The following is a 26090-nucleotide window of genomic DNA, read 5'->3' as shown; positions in this document are numbered from 1 at the left end:
GAATTCCAGGAGAACATGCCCCACATCCGGGCAATGCCAAATCCAATTGAGTAGACAGATCCTAATAAAGTGGGCAAATGATGTATGTTGTTGAAAAATGTTTCATAGTATTTTTTTTAAAAATAAACAATGGCAGTATTTATGGTTCTAACAGGCTGTTCGTGGTAATCTTATTTATGTCTCCTTATTCTATTTGTTGACATGGCTGACAAACAGCTTCCAATTTAGAGGTTGCTTTTCGATTAAACTGGTGCTGACCTCTAGCCTAAAGCAAGGGACCAGAGCAGCCTGCTGAAGTTTATTTAAGTCTCAGATGGTATTTCTCATTACTACTAATTGACAGAAAACCTTTCTTTGGATGGACTTACAAAAGGTTACCAATGACTTATTTAAAATCAGAAATAGCAAATGCATTTTTAAAAAAAAAAAATTTAATCGTTGCCAATTATTTTTTATTATTTTCACTCCAATTTGAAATGGCCAATTATTTTTAGGCTCAGCTCACCGCTACCACCCCTGCACTGACTTGGGAGGGTGAAGACGAACACACGTTGTCCTCCGAAGCATGTGCCGTCAGCCGACAGCTTTTTTTCACACTGCGGACCCACCATGCAGCCACCCAAGAGCTACAGCGTCGGAGGACAACGCAGCTCTCGGGCAGCTTACAGGCAAGCCTGCAGGCGCCCGGCCAGACTACAGGGGTCGCTGGTGCGCGGTGATCCGAGGACATCCTGGCCGACCTAACCCTCCCTCCCCCCGGGCGGCGCATGGCCAATTGAGTGCCCCCCCTGGAAGCGTCCTTCCTCGGTCGGCAAAGGAATAGCCTGGAATCGAACTTGCGACGTCCAGACTATAGGGCACATCCTGCACTCCATGCGGAGCGCCTTTACTGGCAAATGCATTTACCATAAACATTTAAAGGTGTAACAATTGGTTTTACATGCAGATTCATTTTTGTTGTGTGCTTCCATCTAATAAACTGCCAACAACTCAATTTGTCAGGTTTTCTCAACCATGATTTTGCATGACCGTCAATGCACAATAGAAGGCATTCAAGCATAGCTGTTGCTAAAATCCACATAATAGAAAAAAATTCATACTTGACCTGCCTATTATAGAAACATTTAAAGAGTTATCGGGCCTGGTTTACTAAGATTAATAATGACAACATTTATGTTTGTTTCTAATGGCAAGTAAGCATTAAAGAACAAAAATATACACAAATGATGTGTGACATTATGGAATAGATGTAAGTATAGGTGCAGTGCAAATAATTGCAGATGCAAAATTCAAATTGCATTGTGGCCAGCAATTATTTTGCACTGTGCCCTATGTAAGCTTAAGAGCAATGCAAATTACTCAACACACACAAATAATGATCCGCAATTATGATAATGAGGGTCTCAATGAGGGCATCGGTCTATTTAGCGGCCGCACTTGCAGTTAGGAGTTTAGAGAGCAGTAGTGGAGCACGAAAATTCAAACCAAAAAAATATATATGTCAGACGAAGGGCAACAAAGTCCTCTTGGTGCACGGAAAAGAAAAGTTTTCTGAGAAGGAGCTAAGAGTCCCTACGGATGAGGTCACAAAACAAAGTCATTTGGAAAAGCCTCAGCCAACATCAGTTATGCTAGTATCCTTAGGAAATTATATGTATTGGCCTGCCCTTTTTAGCATGACATCCAGAAATTTGCCTAGCAATCTGGGAAAGGTGGATTGGGCCAGAGGCTAAGCAGTGCAGAGGACACAACACTTTCACATGTGCAGGGATAGCGGTCCCTAGATTGACGCTGGGTTTTAGCTCATCCCTCAATTCAGTTATTAGGTCTACGATGACCTGCAGAGTGAGATGATAATGCTTTAGCACCGCATCCTCCGGCATCCCAAACAAAGTGACCCTGGAATTGAATATGCAGGGTTTTTTTTCGTCTTGCCCTTCTCCTCCGAACGTGTTCCTGCCTCTCTTCAACAAAAGCCAAGTGTCGCCGCATCAGGAAGTGTACCACAGGAGCCATCCTGAAGCCAATGACAGGTCTCTGCAGGTGTGTGCTTTTATACAGCTCTTTGTTACTTGCTTCTACAATGGTTTGCACCTTGTATAAGAGGTTGTGACACAGATGGCTTGGTTGTGACATTAGACCAGGAAGAGAATGACAACAATACTGGGGATGATGAAGCGCTGGTGCACGGATTGATTATAAAATTAATATTTAAGCAAACAAAACACTTTACAAAACAAAAGACATGATGGCCAAAACAAACAGACAGACACAAAACACGGAAGCAAACAAGTATCGTGCTGGTTTTACAGCCAGCACGAGTAGCAATTGTTATTTATATCGTTAGTTCTCTTTACCTCACGTTCCATCCACGATGAGCGGCTGGTCCGCTCTTTTATACAGCTGTGCCTGGGCTCGATTGCTTGTTAATAATTCAATCGAGCCCAGACACACTCTGCTCATGAAGTAATTTGGTAGGGAAGGTAATTAACACTTCCCTGACGTCCTAAAACAACAGTGCTCCAATACATACATTTTAAATAATAACAACACATAACACAAAACAAACAAAATATGCACTTGGGCAGGGTGTACCTCGCCACAGAGGTGTAAAGTTTTTGGAGGGTCAGCAATTGCCTAAGTGCAAAGCAAAATCCTTACAACCCCAAACTGGAATAATAACTTACAGTAATAATATATTTTTGTACATGGTTCAAAAGTCTTCAAAATAGCCTACTATTACCGGCAGTGTTGAATCGGTTACCTGAAAGGGAAATAAAATGTAGTGTCAGTGAGATTGTGACATCGTTGCCATAGTAAAAACTGCAGTCAATGCAGATGAAAATGTATGGAATGCCCTCATTCTCTGCTTTCATTATTTAGAGGAAAAGAAAAGTGACAATATTATGTTTTGGGAGCGGTAAATCTGACAACCTATTTATTTGTTAACACTGTCTCAGTGCTTGTGTCTTGAAATTAGAAACATGTAGCGTCCACTATGGTGGTGGGGGAGGGAAGGGAAGAAATGTGAATTGGTCATGACCCTTACAAGGGTAATTCTACACAGTAATTTTGCAGTTTTCCCATGCATTTTCTTTGTGTGGTGCATAAGTATGTACATGTACAATGTTGGAGCATAGTGAACAATAAAGATGAGTCTCTGCGTGTCTGCTGAATCAAGCCTTCATTATACATGTCATTGTACTACTATAGCACGGATAATTGAAAACCTGAGAAAAAGTGGGGGCCCTTTTCTTGAAGCTAGGAACTAAAGCACAATTAGAACCATTGCTATTGCACACAGAATACATTTTTAATCCTTATGTTCAGATTTTGTTTATAATAGGATGATTTTTTTAATATTGGGGGATTACAAATATTTAATATTGGTCAACATTGGGGCAGTGACTGCAACAGGGGGCTTGAAGTGTATTGAGTAATTTCAGTGGCAAATCCACTGTACATAGTTGAATGTATAGCACAAGATAGATTGTCAGTACCACCACTACAGCTTCATCTGCTTAAAAGGAAAGTGAGTTAATAGGGGTCGGTTTTGCAATAATGAAAATAGTAACAACATCAGACATGACTGGAGGTTCAATACACATAACTGTAATTATTCTATTCTACAAAGGCCTTGAAGCCATACGCTCCTAAACCGAAGGACGTTTTAGATTAGACAAGCTGTCATCCTCATATTCCAAAGCATAAGATCTTTGAATGGCCAACAGCAAGATGTATGTCACTTTTCATGTACTTATATATATAAAAAAACAGTTTCCTGTTATGCAATTGTATATTGTAGTTCTACTGTTGGCCATAGCAAATAAATAATAAAGCAACCTCTTTAATTTCTGTGCCATTCATTTTTTTGGTTTGATCTTTAAATTACTAACAGTTAACTACACCGTAACATATGACTTTAGTCACTTAGATAGCAGCATGCATCTCAATTGACAAATACAAGGTCACATTTGGGGGAAGCACCAGAGTCAGGACCAACCCGCCCACAAGAATTCAGGGGGGAAAGATGGATAATGTGGGAGGGAGGGTGTTTTTTTCAAGGGGGGAGGTGGCCGGTTGCGGCCATGTGTGCTGCACACATGGAGAGGAGGTATGTGGCATGGCAGCCCTGCTGGTGTAAATAAGTGCATTTTGAATCTAAGTTTGGCAGGGAAGGGGTTAAATCTATCCCTGCCAACAACCACATGGGGAATGTGTCCATCCCCCTATTAGGTAAGGTGCTAATTGGGGAATGGCCACTTGTATATAAAGGAAGGACAAATCCTTTGTTGCAAGGAGTTTGGGGTGTGTTTGACCTGTGTTTTTAAAAGTCCAGGGAAGCCTCAGCCCAGCCTGGAGAAAAATGAAACATTTATTTGGAAGTTTATGTATTTGTTTTGTTTGAGCCTTTTGTTTTGGCCCTTGTGCCTTTGTTCATTTGTTTTTGTTTGTAATTGTGTAATAAACGTGCACAAACAGCGCTTCACTGCAGCTTCTATGTTTCTGAGTCTCCTTTACTGCCCATAACATCTTGGGCCACAGCGCTATCCTGCCACACTCAAAGAAAAGCCTGTGTCGTATCCATGCTTCTGAGCGATGCTGATCAATGCACTCGTCATGCATGTACAGAACAGGGACACTACCTTGCGTAGGCACTATGGGAGCCTGGGGTTTATTATTCACATTAGGGTGAAAGAATACATTGCATTTTTATTAAAAAATAAGTCATTTATAAAGGAGTTCAACATGGTCTTAGTATAGAAAACTAGTGAGTTTTTATTTTTTCAATGCCTGTTTCAAATATAACTTTTACAGGGAAAAGCATTAGATTTGGATTGAATGCCAGACTATTTTAAGGTCAAACAAATACAGCTCTTTGGGCCTGTAACAGGGCCAGGAGCCCTGCTCCTATAAAGTGTATTTGTTTTGTATTATTATTATTATTATTATTATTATTATTATTATTATTATTATTATTATTATTTATTTATTTATGTATATGTATGACGGCGTAGCCGTGCGTTTTTGTTTTGTTGTTATTTAAATATTTTCTGGCAGAGGCGAGGTTGGCAGCTCATCCTCTGCCAGTAGTAATTTAAAAAAAAAAAACTTGTGCAGATTGTGGCCGAGGGGTATTATTATTATTATTTATTTAGCAGACGCCTTTATCCAAGGCGACTTACAGAGACTAGGGTGTGTGAACTATGCATCAGCTGCAGAGTCACTTACAATTACGTCTCACCCGAAAGATGGAGCACAAGGAGGTTAAGTGACTTGCTCAGGGTCACACAATGAGCCAGAGGCTGAGGTGGGATTTGAACCAGGGATCTCCTGTTATAAGCCCTTTTCTTTAACCACCGGACCACACAGCCTCCTAATGAGATAATGAGATAATTGATAGTTAACCCCTCGGCCATAGTAAATAAAATCCTGCAGCTACGCTCAGGGTGGGTGTTCAGAGGAGTGAACGAGCGTGAGAGCGAGAGAGGAGGGTAAAAATAAAGATAGAAATAAGTACGATCAGAGAAGGCTACTGCCCAGCCTGATCGTATTGTTTAGTGTTCGTGATTTGTTTTGTTTGAACCTTTTATTTCGCTCTGTGAGCAAAGTGTTTTTGTTAAATCTTTTGTTTTATTTTTGTGTTAAAATAAAACAGCGCAAGCACCTTTGATCCTGCAGTACTGCCTCGTTCCTGCTTCTGACCTGACGTCACCACTAAGCCACCCCGTCACAAGCCTGATTTTACTTTCTATTAGTGTGTATCAAAATGAATGGTTTTGACATTAACACATATCATGATTCACAACCGTAAAAAGATAATAATACTTTCATGCCTTCTTAGCTCAGCAAGCACAATGAAAATATTATTAATCAACTCATCTAATCACTGTGGGTTGCTACTTGGATTTCTGCATCAGCAGAAGCAGTCCTGGCAGCAATGTTGCTATAGGTGTTCAGTGTTGCATTTGCAAAGCTTAATAATTCCTGGTGTTCAGTTTGCACTACAGCTGACAGCAGGTGTATGTTTTTGTTTGGCTAGACATCTGTAAGTTACCATTTGCTTTGCAAAGTGGTTTGCATCAAAGTCAACCAGTCTTATCTCCTGCTGGAAATGTAGACAAAATAGATGATTGTGTAGACTGTCAACCAACTGGTACACAACTTGTCTATTGTCCCTGTCAGACAAGTTCCAAATATCGTCTTTGTGTGAGGTTTAGAAAGCTCCCTGTAGATGGCAAAAAGCTTCATTAGTTTTCTCTTCTTTTTTGGGATGTGCTAAGATTAAGGCCTGAACAGTGATTTTTAGGAACTACAGCTCTATCAAGCAAGGTCTAACCTTCTTTATAGTCCCCTTGGGTTTCACTGAAATATGGATGCATGTTTTATTTTTATTTTACCTCTGCAGCAAGATCTACAGTATATTAAAAAAATGACCTTCTGAAGGATTAGCCAGTAAAATCATTTCCAGGGCCCTTTGCGATCACTTGTCTGCATGAATCAATATGCTGCATTGCTAATCAAACGCAGTATTATAATGGATAGGTTTGTGAAAAATGTATCTGGTTCTAGAGACAGAAACTTTTTTTGGAACAAAAGTGTGGCCTTTCCTGTTCCAGAATGCACAAGAGATCTTCACGAAGACCTTTTGCATGGTATACAATAATGTTCTTGGCCATAAAAAGAAGGTCAACATTATGGATCAAGTATTGTGTTAAGGTTGCCCTACTGTATATAATTATAAACAAAGAAAACTATTTAGTCTTCAAAAGGCTTTGCCTAGAAATTGTAGTCCCCTGCCACATAATTTTTTAAAAGTTTGCAGCATTTTTCACATAAAAATAAGTTTTTGGTCCAGCAGGTTTGGTCCAACTGGTTCTATTTCATTTCAAGAAAGCTGTTTAAAGTTTCTTCCTTTACCCAGCAATCTTAAGTAAAACAAACAAACACATTTTTTTTTAAACAGTTACTCTAGTGGCTCAAAATTGTAGTTAGAATACTGTTAAAATAAGGTCATGCCTTTTAAATTTTTAAATAGTTTGCTTGAGACCGGGATCTACATTAGCTCTTATTAGCTCTTTACTTTAGGACATTTTTCTAATGAACGCTGAAGTATTTTGCCATATTTGCAATGTGCTATCTCTGGTGATAGCATCTGCAGACATTTGGATCAAATCACTGTCTTATCACTGTAGATTTGTGCCAAACTAATATGCCTAAAAGGTCTAAACCAGTGTTCTCTGGCCACATTAATCTTTTTTTTTTTTGTTGTGTCACATGCTGTCTGACCTTTTAGTATTTATTCTGTGAAAATGTGACTGGAAAGCAAACAAACAACTTAAAACTTGCATTGTATGTTTTGAAAGGTATTTTCTGTATTACTCCATAATTTTCCTCATCTCTTTAGTTAAAGTCTCTGATGCATTTCTATAAAAGCAAAAACAAAGGTAACCTAGTTGTCTTTTTGGCGTGTTTAAAAAAAAAAAGAAAAAATAATTAAAAGCTACTCCAGAACACAATGTTCAGGCAATTAAAAGGCTATGTGCTAGGGCTGTGCCGAGTACAAACGAATAATTGCAATGAGAAAAGCTAGTTTTCTATTATTCAATATTTGTTATTGTGTTGGTATTTCACTTGATGTTTTGTGTTGTTTTTTTCTAAGACTGTGTGGGTTATAGTAATACTAACTCTTTTTTTCGAGTAATTACCTTTAAGAAAGTTGTTAGGTATTAATTAAATGGAATACAACGTGTTAATTGCTCAACACAAAACAATGTGTCCCCTCGGTTTCCCTTGTTTACACAGCTATTGAGTATCAATCAGTACATCTGTCAGTGTTATTTAATGTAGAACCAACTAACTTAAACTCATGTATATTTTATAAGCAATTATTTGTCTTACCTGTCTTTTATCCCTTTCATATGAAATCTTTTTTTTCACTTTACTTAGTTTCCTTAGACATGCGTCATGTCTGCAGTGAATTGTGGGGTGTAGCCCTGGGTAAGGTCTTATCACTGATTAAAATCGACAAAGAAATATCTGTGGCAGCGTGCCCCGCCCCTGTGTGTATTTTGTGTTATATGTTGTGTGTGGTGTGTTAATATTGATGTATATGTATTGGTGCACGGGATATAAATGGGTCTGTGTAACACGAATGATTTAAAATATATAATTGTATTTAGGCACGGGGGTGGCACAATCACTTCACATGCAGATAAAGTATGTAATAGTATGTGAGCACGGGATTGCACACATTAGTTCATGTGCCGAGATTCAGGTGAATAATTAATTAATAATTGAATCTCGGTACAGCTGTATATATATAGAGACACGAAGCACTCACTTGGGGTTGTTGTCGTGAAAAAGAGCACACCATGTACGCTTGCTATATTTGATGACAATTTTTGGATGACTCCTTAGAGTTCCAGAAGTGCGCTGTTGTCCTAAGGATATACTTAGGGGATTTCCTAAGGATATACTTTCTAAAAATATTCCACATTATTTAAAAACTTTTTTTTTGTGTTCATATTAGGTTTATTTGGGGATTTTAGAATTTTTGAAAGGTTATTCATTACGTCCATGAAAATAATGTTGTTTTAATTTCACAAAGAAAAAAAAGCTATTATAAATTGAAGCCAGCTGCCAAATATAAAAAGGGCAGCAGTCAGTCTAGTGTAGACTGCTGTGTGAAAAGCATGCTCGATTGTGTGCTCAAGCATACCAAAAAAAGATACTGTGTGATCCTTTTGTTTCGTAATTTGTGTATTGTGTAAACAACTGTGTGTTGTAATTTTGTTTTAACAGGTGAACAGCTTAGCTGTCCTGTTTTATAATTAGGTTCCTGTTCTGTTCAGTTAGTGCTTTAGGTTTTTGTTTGTTTATTTTTATTTTGTATTATTGAAAGTGCCCTTCAGGTCTAAACTCCCAAGTTTTGTGTGCTGTGTCTCATTTTATAGGGCACATTAACCCCTGTGAGTGTGTCCCATGTTACATTCTCTCTCTCTCTCTCTCTCTCTCTCTCTCTCTCTCTCTCTCTCTCTCTCTCTCTCTCTCTCTCTCTCTCTTTATATATATACTGTATATATATATATATATATATATATATATATATATATATATATATATATATATATATATATATATATACACAGTATATAGATAGATAGCTAGATAGATAGATAGATAATTTATTTTTCATTTTCCTTGTTGGTTTATTTGATATCCGGTGTGTATTATTTAATGTTGTACAGTACAGACAACACCTCCAAGTATTTAAGATAATAGTAAATAGCAATACAAATAATTCATTCACGCTGTAATTTGTAACATATTTGTACTGTAGCTCTGCTGTATCCAGTGTATTAAATAGAGCTGAGGACCATTACTTATTGGACGACACTGGGCAGTAGCTGCAGCAGCACTCGGGTCTAAGGTAGGATTTTTGACTGTGTTGTTTAGACAGGTGTTTTGCATAATTCTTGCGTGCCCAAATTTGATTTAGTTTAAAACACCAATATACTGGTACCCGACTTTTTTGTTGACCTAAGATCACCTTGTGGCCATCATTTTCTACAGTAATATATAAGATGTAAAAGAAAAGGTTTTGTACATAAAAGGTTTAAAAACATATTTTATTTTCAGGACATTTCGGGCAAAAGCCCTTCTTCAGCTGTTTAAAAAGAAAAGTAAACACAGTGCAGTAAACTTGTTGTTATTCAAGAATTGTAATTATACAAAAAATCTGTGAATGGTGTCACGATGATTAGAATAGAGTGTTCATTCCCAGAGGTTCCAAAGCTCCCAGTTTGAAGATAAACTCTCCTTCCTTTTGTTTCAAAGCAAATTTGTTCCATAGCACTGATTGATCACACAGACTGTAATCATCACTGTTGAAGTGACAGACTACTGGAAATGCAGTGGTGTTGATGTGAATGCTCCTTAAGTGTTCTACAAAGCGGTCTGCTAAATGCCTTTTAGTGTCCCCAATTTACAATTTGTTGCATTTAGATAATGGAGTAGACTATTCCTTTAGAAGTACATGTAAAATGTTCATGTATGTTGAATGAAGATTTAATGCCTCTAATCTCTGTTTCAGAATGAATGTATTTACAGGTATTACATCGTGGTCTATTACATGGATATGTGCCTTTCAAAGGTTCCCCAGAAGGACGAATAGCACTGTGTACGACATATTCTCTTATATTCTTGTCTCTTCTATTTGACATCAAGGGGGGAGTCTTGAAAATAGGCGCTGTGGATGGGTCTTGTTGTAAAATTGTAAAGTTTCTTTGCACAGTTGTCTGTATCGTTCTGTTGACAGGGTAGTAAGTGAGGACCAGAGGGATTCTATCATCTGTGTGTTGTATGTTGTTGTTAAAGCATTTTTTTTTCTATTTATATTTTAAATGCAGGATTTAGCTTTAAAGTCATTTAAAGTAGGTTACAAACGTGGCAGCGGACTGTCTCTCTTTAACGCGCACACAAGAACTTGCAGACTTGATGCAACTGTGTTGAGAATTTAAAAAGAAAGCATTTTAAGAGATTTTTAACTAGAGGTACCGGGAATATGACTCTGCACGCCCAGAGGTTAGTTTTAGTTTTACAGGAGATTAGCAATCTAAACATAAAAGAAAATCTGTTAAATACAAAATTAAGATGCACAGTAATGTGGTCATACTTGCCCCACTTCTGTTCACCATTAAAAGTCATTAAAACTCTGCAATGTACCTAAGATATAGTTTAGGTGTGTTTCCATTGTATTGCTGAAAAAAAATGTTTTCATCTGATCCTATAAAAAAGCAAGCATATGATGGTCCCATTTTACATCCCGTGCTAACACCCCTTCTTGAGTGTAAAAATTACCATCAAAGGAAAAACAATTCACTGTGAGCACAAGTTCAGCCAGTCTCAGAAGGATATCTGTTGAGGGTTCTTTCATTATCCGTTCATCAAGAAAGTGTTTTATTGCAATTAACCCTTAATTATTTGGTATAACAGTGTAGATGCTTTTAATGTCCATTGTAAAAAGAATAATATTATCACAAGGGTGCTGTTCTTTGAAATTATCCAATTGTTTTAGAATATGTGTAGAGTCTAACATAGGAGGGCAGTGATTCAACAAGGGGTTTGAAGATTCCGTCAAGAAATTTGGAAATCAGTTCTCTGGGACAGGAACAGGCTGATATAATTGGGTGGCCTGAATTGTTTGGTTTGAAGGTTTTCGGAAGATATACATAACATTAAATAAAATATAATGGCTATGTCTTTTTTAAACAACTTTTTTTTTTTTAAATGTGTGAGACAGGAGAGGCATGGTAAGCTACTAAATAAATGATTGTTGATTGTTCTATTTATACATGTGTATAAAATTAACAAATAAATATGTATGACATTATACCCTTAACAACTCTTTGTGAGCTGTCATGTTTTTTTTAGGTATCAAGAGTTAGCCTGTATTATCCCACACAAGCTGTGGCGTCAGAAGGAGAGGGAGCTGCTGGCTGAAAGGGATGTGTACATGTGCCATGAGAAATCAGGATCAAGTTTTTAATAATTCATTTAAGGTGGGTAATTTCTATTGCTGAATGTACCAACAAAATGATTCATAGGAACAGTTCACATATGTCCTGTCTTTTTCTGCAATGCCACATTTAAATGCTGAGAAAAGCCTGTGTTGTAAAGTTTGTAGTATTATGTTGGTAACCACCTACATGCTTTATTTTTGGTTTTAATAATTCTTTACTAAAGGTGGTATCCAGTGAGGTTTATGGCTGTGGAAAACACAGTGTAAGCTCATTTAAATCTTTTTTTGCCTTTATAGTATAGTCGAGACACAAATAATAGTTCAACATGGTAAGATTTAATCTACATAAAAAAACTGTCCATTACCACTATAACAGTACACTACAATAGGGTTCCCCTGCACCCCCCCAAAAAAATGATTATTATTTAAAATAGATGTAAATCAAATATCTTTCTGTATACTTATCTGGCAGTATTAATCCAAATGCCTGCAATATTTAAGAGGTATAGGCAGATAGAAATTAGGAGCTAGCCGACAGTCTCCTGCGCATTCAGACTGCCAAACATGTGAAGGGATTAGAGCCAGTTGCTTGTGTGAAATCCGATTAGTCCATAAATCCATATTTGTATGTTCGTCTACAACCATGAGCACTTTCCAAGTCTGCAAAAAAGCCAGAACAGCTGTCCTCTTCTGAGGTTAGATAAGAGTTTGAAGACAACACATTTATGATTGTGCCCCCTTCATGTATAAATGGGCTGTTTGAGGCTTCTGATGTTTCTGCTAATTGCCTTTGGTGTATAAAATATTTAAAAGATGGATCGGAGTAGATAAATAATGATTTGCATTAACATTATGATGCATTGCGACTGTATGAAAGGTAATGATCATATCATTAGTTGAAATCCAGAAAAGAAGTGACACTTTAACCTCCTTAGGTTCCATTACATTTGCAAAAAAAATAACAGTAGAGTATAAAGATGATGGATAGCATTCTGTCAGACTGAGTAGTCTCTTGTGTCCTTTCTTTCGTAATAATGACAATGAAAATAGATTGCCTTGTGTTACACCTGGAGTTCCTCCAGCTGCCAGACTCTAGGGCTTGGTGAGGGTGGTTATGCTTTAGTGAGACTTATGAGGGAAAGCACACACAAATCAACTGCTTTTTAATGATTTGTTACTTCCAGTTTTATAATTGGAGGCGGTATGTGTGTGAAGCACTTTTTTTTTTCTTCTCAAGACTTACCCTTACAGAAAACCTTAAAGAGATACTTTATACCATCTACATTTCCAGAATATTAAATGTATAACAGGGTTATTGGACTGCCAGTGTCTGTGGATGCAGGGAATATTGACACAAGAAGAAGTTAACTATTTATGTGCTGCATGTTTGCTCACAGTCCGATAACTCTATTATGTACTGCTTTTTTGTTGACATACATGTTAAAATAACAAGCCCATTCCAGACGGTTTCCATGCTGAGGCGCTAGGGAGGCTGCACTTTGTTTGATCCCTGGAGCCTGCATCACCACGTTGTGTGTGCTGATGCACCAGGGAGTCTGTAAATAGGCTGATCCCTGGAGCCAGCAGTACACTTCAGCCATCAACACTGGAACAATAAGAAAATCCACATTCCCTGGAGGAAAAGCGCTGAAGGCTCATAGCGAAGCTACGTCTAGGTTGGTTCCTGTCACTATTATCTCATTTTATCTTGGCAAAAGCCAAGTCCAATATCAGCATGAAGAAAATAACAGCTACTCTCATATAATAAAAATCATTAACCAAACATTTTAAAGAAAGTTAGCAGCAGTGAAGTGGTTATTATTATTATTATTATTATTATTATTATTATTATTATTATTATTATTATTATTTATTTCTTAGCAGACGCCCTTATCCAGGGCGACTTACAATCGTAAGCAAATACATTTCAAGTGTTACACATACAATGTAGGCAAGTCTACCTGAAGGAACAGCAGCACAGTCTGGGAAGGCAAGGTTGTTTCAAAATATATCCTTACAGACTGTGAAGTATACATCTCATTATTCTGACTGAAAGTCTACGTCAACATCAAATGCTATATGTATATATAATGTTACTCAACTACTGTAAATGAACATCATATACCTGACATCTTAACAATTCCCTTTATATATACACCTGTGGAGAATAAAATTAGGTAATGGTATTATTGTAAGGGTTAAAAATTGGTTAATTGTTTGTAATTAAGGTAATTTTAACAAGCTATAAAAGATTCAAATTTGTCTGCATTGGGTGTGGGTGAAGTAGGAGTTGTGTGGGGGGTGAAATTGGTGCAAAATGAAAACTGTGTATATTATATTGAGCTGAACTGTGGTTTTTGTAACAGGAAAACAGCTTCCCGTGTTAGTTCAGGTCCTGGGTAGATTTAGTTAGAACTCTGTGACAGAGCTAGGTTTTTGTTTTGGCTTTTATTTATTTTTGTGTTTGAACTATTCTTCTGTGTAATATATATATATATATATATATATATATATATATATATATATATATATATATATATAGTAATGGAAACTTTACACACATGTAAATGTTTGAGTGTTTGATGGAGACAGCTAAGGTCGCACACTCCGTAATGTTCCTTAGTGATATACACCAACTCAAGTATTAAAAATTATTTTCATTTTATTGAGACAAACAGGAGATTTAAAAGTCCACGTCATCCTGAGCCATGGGAAACTGAAGTTTGAAGGATTATCCCCTACTTATTGGCGTGAGTCAAGAGACAATTATTTGTACCATATATATATATATATATATATATATATATATATATATATATATATATTGTGAAGTACTTTGTTCTTTCCAACAGGTGTTTGTCACTTTAATTATACATGAAACAAGGGTAGTACTCTTAAACGCCGTGGCGTACGTTTATTTAGCAAACTGTTCAAACAAAAACACACAAAACAAAACCTAGCCTTTCTTCAGGCGCTAACTAAACTGAGAAACAGAAAGGCTAACTAATGCAGGGCAGGGTAAGCCTGTTCCCCTGTTTAAACTAATTCCCAGAATCACCTCAGCCAAATCACCGTCCAGAACTTCGTTGTCAAGGATCGCCGTACCTTTATTTTGTTACGAGAAAACCTTTTGTCCAACACGCTTGTTTCACCACTTCAACCCTCTTCCCCGAACACACAAACTGAAACCCTTTTTAACCCCGACCTGATCACTTCCATCTGATCAGCATTTGCCGATTAATTATACAATTAAACACTTGTTACATTTGTTTCAACACAGTGTGTGGCTACCCCCCATGGTCCTAAAGCCTCCAAATTACTGTCTGGTACATACACATCATCACAATATATATATATATATATATATATATATATATATATATATATATATATATATATATAAATAAAATAAAAGATCACATTTCCATGCTTTCAGAGCTGCATAAAGAAAAAAAATGAATATTGTTATATTAGGGGAATCCAAATGTCTGTACAGAGCAGCTCAAATTGAATATGCATGGTTATAATGCAGTGATGGTGCCCTGTTCTATTGAGTAAGTGCCACCAGAATGAAGGCTTGTCATTTACATACAGATATAACTCTACTGGGGACTTAGCAGGACCCATGAAGAAAGAAATTAGCTGTGCTCCTTACTCCATGTTTAGAATTACACAGGCAACGCTTTTCATATCCTGACATTTACTTCTATGTAATTAATAATACATGCTGATGAATGGTACGCTGAAGTTCAGCAGTGGGTAAACGATTGCTTTGACAGTACAGAAACATGACAAGGCCAAGGCTCACAAAAGCTACACTCACATCACAATGACAGGCCAATGAGGCACACAGTAATTATTTATTTTAACGGCGCTGGAACAGTAATGATGTTACCACATGCACTAGTCCCAATAATTAAAAACAGCAATTAAAGCTGATTATAATAGTTTGAAAGCATTCATAAAGGCACATTTAAGAAACTTGGTGGATAACTGCTGCTTTGTAAACTAAGTGTTGTATTCTAAATAAATAAAACCCTGAACTTCGCAAGCTAGCATCGTAACCATTACATAAAAGATACAGCCTTGATTGCTGGAGCAGTTATACAGTTGCACTGTTTAAACTTTTAATGTTTAGTGGTCAGAATCCGTAACACAACAATGGTCGTGGGTCCACAAATCTGGACATAAAATTATGACTAAAAATTATATATTTAAGTATATAAAAATTAGGGGTCTACTTAAATCGCGATAAATTTACATATTTTTCACAGGTTGCGGAAACAAAATGAGGATTTCGCGGACATTTCACTGACCTGTTTAAACATTAAATAAACCTAAGTAGTATTTCAGAACACTATAAAGTCTAAAAATAGTGGTACTTACTAAAACAGAGTGCTGTCATTTGTTAAAGGCCAGCATGCAGCATCCCCCTGCAGTTGACTTGCCCATACATTAAGACTGCACGTCTGCATCCACTGAATTGGTTGGAAGTTAAGGCAAACCTTTGCCAAGTTATTCAGATGTGGAAATAGATTAGAAACAGCCCCAAAACTTGTTTACCCAAGGGCATCTGGCATACTTTAATAAAGGCAATATATGGAGAACATTCGTTGTCATGTTATTTGTCCCATCCAATAATTTATTTTATTAGTACCGAGTCAAAACAAAGAAAACATGGCTAAAATTCCAACTGCGAAAAAGTAAGCAGCAGGTAGAAGCGAGGTGGCTGTGCTAGATTGTTGTAGTACTGATTTAACTTACCGACAGGAATACTGTTTGCCTGGGCTGACTTTCCAGTTTGGTTTCTGAAAGCTGTTTATTTTATGTTCTGTTCAGCAGCCTCTGTAGTAGCCTTTTGTTTAATGTATGATTCTGAAGTTATAGCGATTGATCGTATTTTCTAGTCACAATAAAAGATGTGCAAAACAATTACCTCCATCTGCATGTACAGTTTCTTTGGGAAATGTCTTGACACGATCCTCAGCCGAAATATACTTTACTGGTTTGGTTTGTCATCCATTTTTGGTATTTTACGTGTAATGCTGAAAACTAGACCAAGAACAGTAAACAAGAATGTTATTTGTGGATGTTTTTTGTTTAAGTGCAATGCACACAGGACGTTGAAGGAATAAAAAAGGGCTATCTACAGATTAAGATACGTAGTTTGTGTCGCTTGAGTTGTGCAGTAGTTCATTTAAATGATTTTTCTTTTTTTTTTCCTCTCCGTACTTGTTCGGTATGCATTGGCCCCTAAAAGAGGTGAATTTCACGGTAACCACTCAATTTCACGATTTCCGCGAAATCCACGAAATCGCGATTTAGGGAAACCCCTATATAATCCAGGGCTGGCAATGGAACGTGAAACAAGCAACATGATTGGTCGAGCAATGTTCCAACTGTCCGTATATTGGATGGATACAGACAGTTGGAGCCTTGTCACAGATTCTAAATCACTGTGCTGCCTGTAACTATTAAACTGAGTGACCGATATACCTGCAAAAAATCCCAAAGTAGTAAGTAGACATGCCAATTTGGATGAAGAACAATTAAGTGACGTGGAAGATAGAAGCGTTTTTTTTTGTTGTTATTACTGTCTTTATACTTAGTCACCCCGACTTTGTTACTTAAAATAATGTATTTTTGGCAGTTTGTAAACAATACAGAAAAACACAAAAAGACACTTCTGCACATTATTCACGCCTCTCAGACACATACCTTGAAAAAGTACTGAACTCCGAGACGTCGTTTTGTTTATTTTTATTCCTCCCGTCTGTTCTGCTCAAACAGTGTGTCTGCACTGTCAGTGACAGAGAAAAAAAATAACTCAGTGTCGTCTCAACTCCGCCCCCTGGTGTATCTTGTCAATGGGAATGTCCACAATAGCAAAAATACAGATGTCCTTTATTTTGCATGTTCCAATAAAATTAACTCAGCTTAACTTAGTGTGTAGTTCAAAGTTATAAATGGGACTACTTTATTGATATTTAATTTTAAAAAAAAATTGCCCTAAACATGATTTATGCTTTTTTTTCTTCAAATCCACTGTTTGACCTGGATTATAAATGCAATAAGGCCCTTCAGGGTATATGTTGAATATACGGACGTCCTGTCGGGCCTTGTTGCATACATATATAGAATGAGCATTCTATTCTAACATAATCATGACATCATCATAACAAGTTTACTGCACTGTGTTTACTTTTCTTTCTACACAGCTGTACACTGCAGTTATAACTTATTTTCAAACATATATATTTATATATAAATATATCTAGTTATTTTTTTAATATTGGGGCTGTAGGGAAGAGAGGTTAGGTGTAATGGACCAGCATATTATTCTAGAGCACTGTTGGGCTTGATATATTAACTGAGTAAAATTGCACTGAATGAACTACATAAATATATGTGACATTAGCGCATAAGTTAAGTCATCCGCAGATACAGCAGGACCAGCTTCCCTGGGGATGTCAGTTGTTCCTAGTTCACTAGAGATGACATCACGTCTTCCTTGTTGTTGCTCCTTTGCTTACCTGTCCTCCAGCCTCCTGGTCAACAACACAATCAGAGTCTGTTCTGCATCTGCTGCAGTCTCCAGTTACTGCTTCAAGGGCTTCTGTAGGAAAGTACAAGGGCTGGGATAACATTCAAGAAACCGACTAAAGGTTTCACATTTTGAAAGTAATTTAGAGCAGAATGGATGGACCTTATTGGAAGCAGAATACAGTTTAATTATCTAAAAGGCAAATAAGTTACTGGACGCTGCAGATCACATTCTCATGCAATGTGTATCTTGGAGACTTTACACTTCAATTTGTCTATTGATTTCAACCTTTTTAACAGTCTCTATTGATTCTCAACCATGGTAACGTGTTAGTTAGTGCTAATTTTGATAGTAGTTCATGATGCCAATATAACATATTTTAAGATTAGTATACAGAGTTTTCTGACTTGCCATGCAACAAAGCACATATCCCGGTAACCCTTGTTCCCTGAAAGAGAAGACGACCACCAAAACATTACGTATGGGATATGCCTGCCTATTGGTAAGTATTCACTGAGCTCTCTATATCGAGCCTCTTCCTGGATGACATCCTCGTTCCCGCCTACCGAGGGGTTAAAACCGTCATTCCACAGAAGCCATTTCTATTTTTGCATCAAACTCGTGAGGGCAACCGATGCGACCTCGCGGTTGGTAGTCGTCTTCTCTTTCAAGGAAACAGTGTAGACTGTTGAAAGTAAAGAAAGATTTTTTTTTAAAATAGAGCACAGTTGCGCAGCGTTTCAGCTCAGTCCTCAGAAGCTGAGTTTCTGTTTCCGGGGAAGTGGCAAGCCGACTTCCAGCAATAAATTGCAGTGGAATTAGCAGAAAACTCAAGCTCTTTTACAAAGAAACAATCACGCAACTGGAGAGGTTAGTTATACCTACCTTACCTACCTGATTGTGAGAAGCAAAAGAGAACGTAATCTCTGCGGAGTGACTACTTAATACCTCGGTAGGTGGGACTGAGGACTTCACTCCCCGGAGGGGCCTAAATGCTCAGTAGATGCCTGACCTGTGGCAGACATATTCCAAAAGCATTGTTGTTGGTTGTCTTCCAATTGAAAGTGTGTGTTATGGGCAAACCCCGGACAATTGTGGGCACTCCTAGATCTGCCTGGGCAAAACCCAGAATGAAAGATCTTTGTGATTAATTTCAGACTTTGTCCGGCAATCCGCAAATTGCCCATATATATATATATAGTGTGTTGCTCATCGAAATGTATGTATTGAGAAAATTGGGATAAATCTCAGGACAAATTGAGCATTTAAAAGTAATTTGGCCATGGAACATCACACAGGGCTCTACAACAACAACAACAACAGGTCTTGAAATGTTACTAGCAATCAGGGTAATTCTCAATAAACATCTAATACAATCTATTAAATCACCTGAATTAAGGATGCAAATTAGGTTGATCAGGTGATGTGACATGGGGTCCCTGCAGCACTGTAAGCTGTGGGAGCAGCATACTTTTAATCAGTCTACCAGGGTTAGGGGAAGACAAAGATCTAACAGCATTCAGAAGATGCTTCATAGTGGGTGCATGTTGTGCAAGTGCCACCGTAGCACAGACAGTTGTGTTGGTTGGCTGCTTCCAAGACATCAGAGTGTATCAGTAAAGGCAACATGAAGAAACAGTGGTTGCCAAGAGAGACAGCTGTGGTTGCAGCAGTAACGAGGGATAAGACTTGTTAAGAGATTGTTCTATTGATTACTGGAGGGAAGTGGTATGGCCCAATGATTGCTATTCACCATTTATTTCTTCTGTTTTGTGGTATTAGTATCTTCAAGCCATGCAATGGCAACAGATATAATTTCATCAAATTAAAAAGCCAAAACATAGAATTTGTAAAGAGTGCCATCTAGTGTATAATACATATCAAAAGTAAATTATTGTTCACATAAAACCAGTCAGATATAAATATTACAATGAAATGTTCCTAAATGTTACCCTATAAAGTTTGATCCAATATCGATCTGTATTCAATTGAGCTAAACAGTTTCGGATCTTATTACCTTATTAACATATACAACTTAAGGGAGTAGGTGGATTTGAATGGTGGTGACAATAATATTTGCTACTTGTTAGATCAATTGATTAGACCCCAGTATTTTTTTATTTTCTGATGGTACAACTTTTTAGGGGTGAACATATTACATCAAGGTATAGTTGCATTGTAATTAAGGATGATAAAGATAGTGGTTGCAGATGACAGATGCATTAGATTCTACTTGAAAAGGTACTTTTTCTTAAGCCTTAGTTATTATCTCCTTATTGAAAATTGTAGTTAGGGGTTCTTTTAATTCATAACTCTCTTCTGCATTTAATTAAATCTGTATTCCACTTGTCCTGAAGCGTAATTTCATCCTGAACACATCAAATCATTTTCTAAAATTTGTGTTAACCAGACTGGGCCAAAATTGTGACAGTTCTGATTGGGAGGTTTAATGGGCCTTTGATGAAAAGCAGCGATGATTAAACTGTGGCATGAATATCAGTTAAAAAAAAAGTAATTATTCTCCTATTCTCCAAACACAAAAGACAAAAAAAAAAAAGGTCAGGTCACTGTCGTGTAAAGATCAAGATTTTTATTTCCCAGTTTGACTGAAAAGCTTGCTAATATGCAGTCTCAAATTAATTTGGTGGATAAAGACAATTTATATCAATAAAATACAAATCTTCTGTTATGGTCCACAGCATACAGAGGTGAACAAGTCCCCATACTGCTGCCTTAGATGCATTTTAATTATTGTAATTATTATCTTCACAAACATGGTTTGATTGCATCAACATATAAACTATTTGAGTCTGTACAGCCTATGCTCTACACTAAGTAGCAAGTTGATAAAAGATGAGGGAATCTAATATAAGCCAACACATGATTCCCATGATGAAGAAGTGACCTTCCATTGCCACAAAAGTGTCTCGCCAGACCCTTATATGCTGCTCTGTAGTCCCTATCTAGCCTTTACTGGTTATTTCACCTCCTTAGAGGTAACCCAGAGGGAAGCTGCTATCACCTAGGGAGGGCTCAATTCACACAGCAAACTACACAGTGGAGCATATTACATTACATTAGGACTGACAGCAGCAACATTATAGCAAACACTTCCATGTTGTAACTTCTTTTTTGCAATGTTTAATCAAAACAAGTGATTCACGAAGTGTATCTTTCAATTTCTCAGCCATTCAGGAACATGAGTAAGTATGTCACAAAGAGAATCATATTATAAGTTGTATACCAAATGTGTAGCTACTATCTGTATACCTTTGATCTGGAAACTAAAACCTCAAATTAAAGCAATGTGGCAGATATGTTAGATGTGTAGTTTCACTAATACCTATATCCACTCCCTAGCAGTGAATGCCACCGGGGGCATTGCTGGTCTATACCCAGTTATGTGAACACATCTTTGTATTTACATCTTTCCCTACATTTAAATAGTTTTCTAGCTGCAGATCTGACTATATATAGCCGTTTGAATGTTTGGTGAGCTACCCCATTCAGTTCACAGCTGCCTTGGGGTGAATGTGAGTAATGCAAGGCAGAAAGAATCTCTTCAGAAAAAAGGTTAGCATTCGTTATTTAAAATCTGTTGTTGGTCTCATGTGGGCAGTTTTGAAAGACGCGCATTACATTTTTTTAATGATCTTCTGAAGGCTTCCATTGATTACCTTGAGGTACTGTGGTTTGTCATACTTGTGCTTCCAAGGTCATACAGTAGCTGTAAACTCTGCCGAACTGCTTTTTATACAGCTGGCAATATAACCCTAATCACTAGGAGACCTGATAGAACTAAATATAAGTCAATTCAGCGCTCTGGTTGGCTCAACTTGGCTAATTATGGCAACATTATTTGTGAAGGTTTTAATAATTCCATGAAGCATTCAGAACTGTGAGAATTGATCAAAATTGGGCTTCAAGGAGTTTAAATCTGAGTAGGGTTAGAAGGGGGTGGTCTGCATAGGGCATGATAAGTAAGCAACAAATAAACATCAATATAATTTATTTATAGTGTAGGAGCCAATTTGCTTTTCTGGCTCACTGCACATGCGCAACGAAGAGACTAAGAACAGAGAATGCAAAAATACCAGCAATTGACTTGTATTTGACTTGTACAAAGAGTGCAAGAACAATGGAAGGTTCCAAAGTGTGGAATGTGTGCAAAACTGTTATACATAGATGAAGTGCCAGCACTGAGTGATGCCGCCCCTGTGTAGAATGTTCAAGGTTACTGATGCAAACTGTTAATATGCTAATAGTGTTATTGCAAATTTACTAACATAACTGCGTGCTGAATGCTGATTGGTGAAACATATTTCTTACTGTGAAGTTACCACTGATTGGTACTAGCAAAATGTGTAAAGCAGTCCCTTAAGGACATAACTATAGAGCAATTTACTACACCATTGGTCGTGTGTGATTGTCTCTCCAGAGCTCTGCTATGTTCAATAAACAACTTTAACAATCTACTATTGGATCTGAATCGTTGTGTTCCAGCTTTTCAGGACCCTACAATAGCTAGATATTACAACAAGTGCATAAATAGTTCCACATTTTCTTACAATCCATTCACATTCTTTCCACATTCAATTTCCATATCAGATTATAAGTCAAGTTAAGCTTGTAATTACTTGTGTTACCATGTTTACTGTTTTAATTATATTGTTTCTTTTTTGCTTAAAAGTGTGTCAACACTTTTGAACCATGTTAAATAGATCACGAAACAGTAATTAGAAACACCATGCGCAAAATAGAGAATTCCGACAGGCAAGACGCAAAGCTGCCACAAAGTCAAGCCTGTCACATTTGAGCATTGTCTTGTGCAGTCAGTCATAGAAAAGTATAACCCTGCAGTCAATAAAATGCATTGGTTCTGCATTCAACTGAAAAATGGTTAGGTTCCCAAAGGTAAATGCTTCAAAAACAATAGAAAGAGATTTGTCTGCCGATATACTGGGAAGCTGTTATAATGTCTTCACTTAAATGAATAATACACTGACGGGGGATCACAGTACACACCATTTTTAACAGGTATAATGAAATATTAAACTACTTTAAGGAGGTTTAATTCATTCAAATTAACAATTTAGAACATGGTTGGAACAGTGACCTGGACATGGAATGTTACATGGGCATCCTGTTATGGACTAGGGGGTGCCCTGTGATATATATATAGGACCCAGGCATCTACCTTGCTTAGATGGTGTTGCATGTGTCACCAGCATCCCCACCCACTTTCTGGAAAAAGGGTATGAATTTCATCTAGAATCTTCTATTTACATGCCAAGAACAACCTGCAATAGGGACCTGGCTATGTTTAGGGAAATTACCTTTTGTTTTTTCCTGGATGGATTCCACCACCGTGCAGAACGATCTAATTAAACTTAAGAAAGGAAATGCACTAGTGTATTTAGCCCAATATAGGGGTAGAGACAGAGGATCAGATTTTGATACACACACACTGTATGCTGTGCCAAAAGAGCTTCATTTGTGAAACAGAAAGACACTTTATCATTCAACTGAGGTCCAAATTAAATATATACCTACCATATGGCAATGGCAGGTTATGACAGGGCGAGGTCTGTGCTGGCTGTCTGACGCATTCATGGTTCTGTAGGAAGAGGGGAGCAGCCCTGTAGGACCTGCCTGTCAATCATGGCAGTGACACAGGGAGGCTGGGAGAGGGTGTGTTGTCTCTCCCTCTTTCTGAGTGAGGCGGGTCTTGGGGGTTCTCTCACCTGCCCATCTAGGAAGAACTACAGCAGGAGCGGTGTTTGAAAACTTTGACGGCAGACCATAACATGAACGTCAGTGTCTGGAGAAAGTGAGAGGGGCAAGCAAGCCCAGCTGCAAAAGACAGCCGATACTTATTTAGCTGGGGAATATTGGGCAACCCCCTGAGTGTTAGTGAGGGATTAACAGAGTATCTCTGAAACCTGAGCCGTACTGGAGAACGGAGGCTGAGGGACGATGCAAGGAGCAGCACCTTTTATTTGTAGTTTTGTTACTGTGTTTTATTTTCCCTTTTTGCTTTCGCCTTCTGGTTTTGGTTTATTATTTTTAGCACCTGCGAGTGCAAACGGGACTGTGAAAAAAAATATACCATTGCTGGAAATCACTGCATGCCACCCTATTTACCGTTGTCGGTATTTGGGACCACAGCATAACAGCGCCATCTACTGTACCAAATAAAGCAGTGCACCCAGTGGTGTTTCAAAAAGAGTGTTCTGTCTCCTGTGTCAGTGAATTCTCCCACCATTCCATACAGCTCCATAGTATTATTATATTATTATAGCACCCCCCCTTAACTTTTTCCTTTCTTGTTTATTCTCCAGGTTACATTATTGTCAAGGCAAGTGTGTGCTGATTTCAATGTGTTTTGCTTTACATTTTCCTTATCGGAACACCACAGTATTTGTTTTGGAAAATAAGTGAAATTTCAACGGAATTATAAAAGGTATGCATTTTATTTGAAAATGAATTACACAGAAGGAAGTTCACCTCATCTTTACATTTGACCAACTGGAATGAGATATTTGTTTAGTTCAGATTGGACAGGTGCCTTCCACGTTCTGTGCTTGTTGAATTTTATATTCCTGGCACGCATGGAAAGCGTCAAGCTCCTTGTCTAATAAGACAATTCTTGCAATGACACTTGTTCCTGTCAGACTGACTTTTATGTCTCCTCTGTCATGTGTTGTTTCCTTCCCCTTCCCATAGGGAGTCTGTTGTTTTTCTATGTGCCCATCATTCTTTTCCAATAAGAGGTTCCCCATCCCTCCCTTCCTTAATGATGAAATAAAACTGCCAATTTGATCCCTTCTCTATATTTTATCTCTGGGTGTTAGGTTAGTTGCCACTAGTGACTGAGTATGTGTAGTGTCATGTACATGCCCTTTTCCTTGTTATCTGATTAATTGTTGTACTACTTTTGTTTAAGGATGCGGTACATAAATCATTACATGTGATATATTAAGCAAAATTAAGTTCTATGAGTACAACATATAAAGTAAAGATGTATTTAAAAAATGTAAATCAAAATATAGGTATGCTGATATTTAACTGTGAGCTACCCTCATTCAACATGAACTTCAGAATAAGCTCTCTATGGCTCTTTGCTGCTATTAAAAATCTATTTTAAGATCATACAATATTTGTATGTGTAGCAAAATGTACGGTAATTATAGTGATGTTGCCATAGTGATTAAACACAGCTTTACTGCCATTGACAAGAATATATCCTGCAATAATCTAGGGTTTTCTACGTGGTATACTCCTTGTTAAATGAATGACTGTAAACGTCACCTTGCTTATCTGTATTCTTATCATGGTATGTTAGATCACATAGAAGAACAATAGCACTCTAGAGCCCTCTACTGGTCAAACTACATTTCAGCACTGAACAGATAACATGGGGCTGATGGAAGGATACATGCAGTGATTTGCGGCTGCAAAACACCCATATTGCGGCCAAAATCTGGGCTGTAAGTGCGGCCGCTAAATAGCCTGATGCACAGGCGGTGCTCATTGCGACCCTCATTATCATGATTGCTGCTCATTATTTGTGTGTGTCGAGTAATTTGCATTGCACTTAAGCTTTCATAGGACGCAGTGCAAAATAATTGCCTGGCTGCTAAGCAATTTGCATTTTGCAGCCACAATTATTTGCACTTGGCCTATCCTTACATCAGCTCATATAACTGATACCTAAAATAATATCAGTTTCTTAATTGCATATTAGTTATTGCAAATGATGTGCATCCACTGTTTAATAACAGTGACATGTTATCATTAGTACTGTGTTCATGGCAATTATCTTCACTACAGTACTTTACAACTCAGTGTTGAATGATTTTTGCAATTATGATCCTCGGTCTCATATACTTCATTTTTACTAGTTTTACTAGTTCACACATTCAAGTGTTGTTACCAGAATGTGTTATTAACAATGAATGCAAGAACAAAGAAGAACAAAGAAGATTTTTTCCATGTTTTCTTATATATTTTTCCTAATAT

Source organism: Acipenser ruthenus, chromosome 1 (genome assembly GCF_902713425.1).
Source record: "Acipenser ruthenus chromosome 1, fAciRut3.2 maternal haplotype, whole genome shotgun sequence".
Taxonomy (NCBI): domain Eukaryota; kingdom Metazoa; phylum Chordata; class Actinopteri; order Acipenseriformes; family Acipenseridae; genus Acipenser; species Acipenser ruthenus.
The sequence above is the reverse complement of the archived record's forward strand: the minus strand, read 5'-3'. Positions refer to the sequence as shown.